At 45.3% G+C, this 7,744-nt stretch overlaps 1 pseudogene; it reads right to left on the reverse strand.

Annotated features, from left to right (window-relative positions):
* Positions 1 to 1,006: 1,006 nt before the first annotated feature.
* Positions 1,007 to 6,868, reverse strand: LOC128903238 (NADH-ubiquinone oxidoreductase chain 2-like; annotated as a pseudogene).
* Positions 6,869 to 7,744: the final 876 nt, after the last annotated feature.

Raw genomic sequence — 7,744 nt, forward strand, 5'->3', positions numbered from 1 at the left:
GATCGAAGAAGCTTAGGTTCATGGTCAGGTTCAAGGTGTGGTTTTGGTGGTTGAATGTGTTTTGTTGGAGGGGTGGTTGGTTGGGATAAATGATAGAAGCTTAGGTTGGATAACTAGGGAGAAGATTAGTCATGATACTAATATAATGAAGAATCACGGGTTGGGATTAAGTTGTGGCATTTCATTAAGGAGGGGTGGTGGTCCTCTTTCTCTAGCTTAAAAGGCTAGTGCTGATGCATAGCTTCTTAATGATTAGGATGATAGTAGTGAAGATCAGTTCTCGAAGTAAGTGAGGGGGGCTGATTCTACCACGATTGGTATGTAGCTGTGGTTGGCTCCACAGATTTCAGAGCATTGACCGTAGAAGATCCCTGGTCGGGTGGTGATGAATGATGTTTGGTTTAGTCGTCCTGGGATTGCATCAGTTTTTACTCCCAGGGTGGGAATAGCTCAGGAGTGAAGTACATCGCCTGCGGTGACGATGATGCGGATGGGGGATTCTATGGGGATGACAACACGATGGTCTACTTCTAAGAGTCGGAAATGGCCCAGTGGGAGTTCTGTTGTGGGAATCATGTATGAGTCGAACGAGAGATCTTTGAAGTCTGTGTATTCGTAGCTTCAGTATCACTGATGGCCGATAGCTTTTAAGGTCAGATCGGGTTCATCAATTTCATCTATTATATATAGGATTTGTAGTGAAGGGAGAGCAAGGAGGATGAGAACGATAGCTGGTAGGATTGTTCAGATTAGTTCAACTTCTTGCGCATCAACAGTGTTTGAGGATAGTTTTTCTATGAGTATGAGTGCTAGGAGGTAGAGGACTAGGCTACAGATTGCCAGTGCGACTATTAGGGCATGGTCGTGGAATTCGACGAGCTCTTCTATGATGGGTGATGAGGCGTCTTGAAAGCCGAATTGTGAGTGGTTAGCCATGTGAGGTGTACAGGACTTTCACCTGTGATTTAGACTTGACAAGGCTATGTAATTGGTTTACTAACACCTCATAAGAAAGAAGCATGAGTGGTTTGATGCGGTTGGCTTGAAACCAGCATATGAGGGTTCGATTCCTTCCTTTCTTGGACTTGGACGAAGGCAGGTTCTTCGAAGGTGTGATATGGAGGTGGGCAGCCGTGGATTCATTCGATGTTGGTGGCGGTTAGCTCTGGTTGCAGGACTTTTCGTTTTGATGCGAAGGCTTCTCAGATGATAAATATCAGTATAATTACAGCTGTTATTGAGATAAGCGAGCCGATAGAGGACATGGTGTTTCATAAGGTGTATGCATCTGGGTAGTCAGAGTATCGTCGTGGCATACCAGCTCAGCCTAGGAAGTGTTGTGGGAAGAATGTTAAGTTAAGCCCTGTGAATATTACCCCAAAGTGGGCCTTAGTTCATGAGGGGTGGAGGGTGTAGCCTGTTAATAGGGGGAATCAGTGGGTAAATCCTGCTAAGATGGCGAAAACTGCTCCTATTGAGAGGACATAGTGGAAGTGGGCAACTACGTAGTATGTGTCGTGTAAGGCGATGTCTAGGGAGGAGTTTGCTAAGACAATTCCCGTGAGGCCTCCAATGGTGAAGAGGAAGATGAAGCCTAAGGCTCATAGTATTGGGGGATCTCATTTGATAGTTCCTCCGTGTAATGTAGCTAATCAGCTAAATACTTTAATGCCTGTAGGAATAGCAATGATTATAATGGCAGATGTGAAGTATGCTCGGGTGTCTACGTCTATTCCGACTGTAAATATGTGGTGAGCTCAGACAATGAAACCTAGGAACCCAATGGATAGTATGGCTCAGACCATTCCTATATAGCCGAATGGTTCTTTTTTACCTGCGTAGTATGTTACAACATGAGAAACGATTCCAAAGCCTGGTAGGATTAGGATGTATACTTCTGGGTGACCAAAGAATCAGAAGAGGTGCTGATATAGTACGGGGTCACCGCCTCCGGCGGGATCAAAGAATGTTGTGTTTAGGTTTCGGTCTGTAAGTAGCATAGTGATGCCTGCAGCAAGCACTGGAAGTGAAAGTAATAATAGGACGGCAGTGATGAGTACAGATCATACGAATAGGGGGGTTTGATATTGTGAGAGGGCAGGGGGCTTTATGTTGATGGCTGTAGTGATAAAGTTAATGGCACCTAGAATGGAGGATACACCTGCTAAGTGAAGGGAGAAAATTGCTAGGTCTACTGAAGCCCCAGCATGGGCCAGGTTACCAGCTAGGAGGGGATATACTGTTCACCCTGTGCCGGCTCCGGCTTCTACTGTGGAAGAGGCTAGGAGGAGTAGGAATGATGGGGGTAACAGTCAGAAGCTTATGTTGTTTATGCGTGGAAATGCTATGTCAGGAGCACCAATTATAAGTGGGACTAGTCAATTTCCGAAGCCACCAATCATGATTGGTATTACTATGAAGAAGATTATTACGAAGGCGTGAGCGGTGACAATTACGTTGTAGATTTGGTCGTCTCCTAGGAGGGTTCCGGGTTGGCCAAGTTCTGCACGAATGAGTAGGCTAAGGGCAGTACCCACTATGCCAGCTCATGCACCGAAGATTAGGTATAAGGTGCCGATGTCTTTGTGGTTTGTTGAAAATAATCATCGATTGATAAAGGTCACAGGTAAGATGGCTGAGTGTTGAAGCGTTAGGCTGTAGTCCTTTTTACAGAGGTTCAATTCCTCTTCTTATCGACTCTGTGGTGAAGTTCATGTTGAGTTGCAAGCTCATTGATGTACATTAAAAGTGTACCGGAGTCTGATAGGCAGAAGCTTGCTGGTTCGGGCATCTAACTGTTAATTAGAATTTTATGGGATCGAGGCCCATCTGTCTAGGGGAGGTCCTAGCTTAATAAAAGCGTCTGGGTTGCATTCAGGAAATGCAGGTTAATGTCCTGTGGATCTTAACAGAAACTAAGAGGTTTCAACTCTTGTTTAAGGCTTTGAAGGCCTTCGGTTTAAGGGGTTATCCTAAGTTTCTTAGACGGTGGTCAGGATTATTGGGGAGAGGGGTAGTAATAGGATTGATAGGGAGGTAGTGATGGCGATTGGAGAGCCTGTTGGTTTGTTAATGTGTCATTGTTTTATGTGATTTGTAGAGTTTGGTGGGAGTGTGATTGTTGAGTAATATGCGAGGCGAAGGTAGAAGAACAATCCTAGTACGGATAATATGGCAATGATTGTGGCTGCTGTTGTTATTTCTTGTTTAGTTAATTCTTGGATGATGAGTCATTTAGGCAAGAATCCTGTGAGAGGGGGAAGTCCTGCTAGTGATAGTAGGGCTAGTATGAGAGTGGCGTTGAGTATGGGGGTCTTTGTTCATGAGGTTATTATTGTTGATAGTTTTACGGCTTTAATTGTGTTTAGGGTGAGAAAGACAGCAGTGGTTGTTAGAGAGTATAGATAGAAGGTTAATAGGGTGAGCTTTGGGTTGTAAATGATGATGATCGTTATTCAACCTAAGTGGGCGATGGATGAGAAGGCCAAAATCTTTCGGATTTGTGTTTGGTTTAATCCCATTCATCCACCTAAGGCTGCTGATGCAATTGCTATGATGGTTAGTAATGTTGGGTTGAGGGAGTGTGATGTTATGAATAGAATGGTGATTGGAGGAAATTTTATTATTGTTGATAGTAACAGGGCAGTGGTTAGGGATGAGCCTTGAAGTACTTCTGGGAATCAGAAATGAAATGGAACTAATCCTAGTTTTATTCCAATTGCAGCTGTGAGGAGTAGACATGAAGTGGGGTGAGTTAGTAGGGTGAGATCTCATTGTCCTGTGTGTCATGCATTGTTCATGCTTGCGAAGAGGACTAGGGTTGAAGCGGCGGCTTGCACTAGAAAGTACTTGATTGCGGCTTCGATGGCTCGAGGGTGGTGGGATTTTGAGATGAGGGGGATGATGGCGAGCGTGTTGATTTCTAGTCCAGTTCAGGCTATTACTCAATGGTTGCTTGAGATTGTGATGGTTGTTCCTAGGAGTAGACTTAAGGATGCGACTAGCTTAGCATGGGGGTTCATTAGTAAGGGAGGGGGTTAGACCTTCATTTTCGGGGTATGGGCCCGATAGCTTTATTAGCTGACCTTACTAGGAAATAATATAAAGGAAGTATGGAGAGTTTTGATCTCTCTTGTGTAGGTTCGATTCCTACTTTTCTAAGTATTATTTAGGAAATGAGAGGGCTGGTGTACCTCTATGTTCACTTTATCATAGTGACCCTTTACGTTCAGGCACATTTCCTTAAGTAAGGAGGTAGGCCTGCGTAGCAGATTGGCATGCTAGTGTGTCAAAGACATAATGCTAGTGTTAATGGGAGAAAGTTCTTTCAAAGCAGATGTATGAGTTGATCGTAGCGAAATCGTGGGTAAGAGGCACGGATTCATAGAAAGCCCGAGGAGAGCAGTAGGACTTTTGTGGCTAAGACTATGGGGAATAACTCCTGTGGGAGGTTTAGTGAGCTTGGGTTTAGGAATAGGATAGCAGTTAGTGTGTTTATTAATATGATGTTTGCGTATTCGGCTAGGAAGAATAAGGCGAATGGTCCAGCAGCATATTCTACGTTAAACCCGGATACCAGTTCTGACTCTCCTTCTGTGAGATCGAAGGGGGCGCGGTTTGTTTCAGCGAGGGTTGAAATATATCATATTATTGCAAGGGGCCACGAGGAGAAGACAAGGTATAGGGGTTCCTGGGTGATGGCGAGGGTATTTAGGGTGTAGTTTCCGCTAAGTAGGATTACGGATAGGAGAATAATGGCTAGTGTTACTTCGTAGGAAATGGTTTGTGCTACTGCTCGTAGGGCCCCGATTAGGGCGTATTTTGAGTTTGAGGCTCAACCCGATCATAGAATTGAGTAAACTGCTAGGCTGGATATAGCTAAGAGGAAGAGGAGGCCTAGATTTAGGTCGGTTAGGGAGAATGGAAGGGGAAGAGGGATTCAGATAGTAAGTGCTAAAAGAAGAGCTAGTATGGGGGTTATAAGGAAGAGAAATGGGGAGGAAGTAGATGGACGAATTGGTTCTTTGGTGAATAGTTTGATTCCGTCAGCCACAGGCTGTAATAGTCCGAATGGGCCTACAATGTTTGGGCCTTTTCGAGCTTGTATATAGCTTAGCACTTTCCGTTCAACTAGGGTTAGGAATGCTACGGCAATTAGGATTGGGACCACATAGGACAGGGACATGATGAGGTAAGTTAGGGTAGGTGGGTGGGCCATGGGGGCTAGGGAGAGGATTTGAACCTCTGGGTAAAGGGCTTAAGCCTTTTGCATTTACCAAGCTCTGCCACGCTAGCTGGTCCTTTTCTAGGGGTAGTAGTGTGGGGTGTCCTTAGGTAATTTAGTTGGGTGCACTACTTGGGGAGAGGGCGTGCCTGTGGTATTGGCCCTACTTTCTCGGTCCTTTCGTACTGGAGAAAGTGTATCATAGATAGAAACCGACCTGGATTGCTCCGGTCTGAACTCAGATCACGTAGGACTGTTAATCGTTGAACAAACGAACCCTTAATAGCGGCTGCACCATTAGGATGTCCTGATCCAACATCGAGGTCGTAAACCTCCTCGTCGATGTGGGCTCTTAGAGGAGATTGCGCTGTTATCCCTGGGGTAGCTTGGTCCATTGGTCAAGTGTATTGGGTCTGGTTACTGTTAGTACATTGAGGGGTTGCTCTCGGTCAAGAGATGTGGTCTTATTTTTGGAGGGTTTGTTTTTCTCCAAGGTCGCCCCAACCGAAAAATGCGGGCCAGAGTTTGGGGGCAGTGAGCCTGGTAGGGTTAGGTTTGTGTGTGGTGGTCGCTGATTTTTAAGTTCCACAGGGTCTTCTCGTCTTATGTGGGTATTCCTGCTTTTGCACAGGAAGATCAATTTCACTGATTATCTGTAGGAGACAGTTAAGACCTCGTTTAGCCATTCATACAAGTCTCGATTTATGGGACAATTGATTGCGCTACCTTTGCACGGTTAGGATACCGCGGCTGTTAAACGTTGTGTCACTGGGCAGGCGTCACCTTCAATACTTGGTGGGCTGAAGGCTATGTTTTTGGTAAACAGTCGGGCCTTGGGTTTGCCTAGTTCCTTCTACAGATTTTAATCTTTCTAAATATGCGCTCCTGAGTTGGGGTAACAGGGCGGGTCAATACTTTGGTCTTGTTTTAATTGAGGTATTATTTATATCTGTTAATAATGTGGGGATGTAAGTTTGCGCTTGATTGAGGGGGTAGCCCCCAGTTACTCATTTTAGCATTGATACTCCTATTAGTATAGGTTAGCCTGTTGGTGGGAAGGGAGTCATGTTGTTGTTGAATTTTTGTGTGTGGAGCTTTGACGCACTCTTTATTGATGGCTGCTTGAAGGCCTACAATATGGGAAGAAGTTGGGTGATTATCCGCTAGTGGAGGTTGTATCCTTTTTTAAAGGAGCTGTACCTCCTTTAAATTGCTCTTGACTCATTACATATGGGTTAGGGTTTGTGTCCGGGGAAGGAGGGTCAGGAGGGAACTAAGATTCATTTCACAGGCAACCAGCTATCACCCAGCTCGGTAGGCTTTTCACCTCTACTGGCAAGTCATCCCACTCTTTTGCAACAGAGACGGGTTCGCTCAGGGGTAGCTGCTTGCAAGTAGCTCGCTTGGGTTTCGGGGGGACAAGCTTAAAATCATTTTGCTTGGTTGTTCTTGCTAAATCATGATGCAAAAGGTACAAGGGTGAATCTTTGCTGTTTACTGCTTGGCTTTTCATTGTTATTTCATCTTTCCCTTACGGTACAAAATTTCTATCGCGCCAGGCGGGGGTCTTTTCTATTGCCTATACTAAGTTTAAAGAATGTTTTAGTTAGGTGGTAGAGTGGATTTTTGTCGTTGCTGTTTGTGCAGTGTGGTTGGGCTAGAGTAAGCTTCAAGACGATCCGGTGTTTGACAGATATCTTTCAGGTGTAAGCTGAATGCTTTGTTTTATAGCTACGTCTTGGTATGCTAAGTGCACCTTCCGGTACACTTACCTTGTTACGATTTACCTCTTCTTTAGCCATAAGGCTTATTAGTTATGGTTGTCCGTGGCTTGTGAGGAGGGTGACGGGCGGTATGTACGTGCCCCAGGGCCAACTTAAAGGGGGCTTTATTGTCCCACTTTACTGCTAAATCCGCCTTCCGGGGGTTGTTTCATGCCCCCTTCCGTGGGTTTTCTATCGTAGAAAATGTAGCCCATTTCTCCCACCTCATAGGCTATACCTCGACCTGTCTTACTAGCAGGTTGGGCTATTGTGCTCACTATTGGGCTTTCAGGGAAGGTGAGCTGGCGACGGCGGTATGTAGGCTGCTTTGGCGAGAGGTGGTCGGGTGAATCGTGGGTTATCGATTATAGAACAGGCTCCTCTAGGTGGGTTTGGGGCACCGCCAAGTCCTTAGAGTTTTAAGCGTTTGTGCTCGTAGTTCTCGGGCGGATGCTTTGGTACGGTAAGCATCGAGATTTAGGGCTAGGCATAGTGGGGTATCTAATCCCAGTTTGTACCCTAGCTTTCGTGGGGTTAAATCAATCAAAAGTGCTAGGATCATCTTAAGGGCGATCTTAAGTACACCTTGGTCTTATGACAGCTTAGCTGCATCTTAATCCTAGTTGTCGTGATATCATAGTGCCACTCTTTACGCCGTATACGGTTAATTTGGGTCTCTTGTGTGACCGCGGTGGCTGGCACAAGATTTACCAACCCTGGGATTGCTATAACTAAGTCAAGCTTGCACTTATTGCTT

Source organism: Rissa tridactyla, unplaced genomic scaffold (genome assembly GCF_028500815.1).
Source record: "Rissa tridactyla isolate bRisTri1 unplaced genomic scaffold, bRisTri1.patW.cur.20221130 scaffold_241, whole genome shotgun sequence".
In the NCBI taxonomy this organism is placed as follows: domain Eukaryota; kingdom Metazoa; phylum Chordata; class Aves; order Charadriiformes; family Laridae; genus Rissa; species Rissa tridactyla.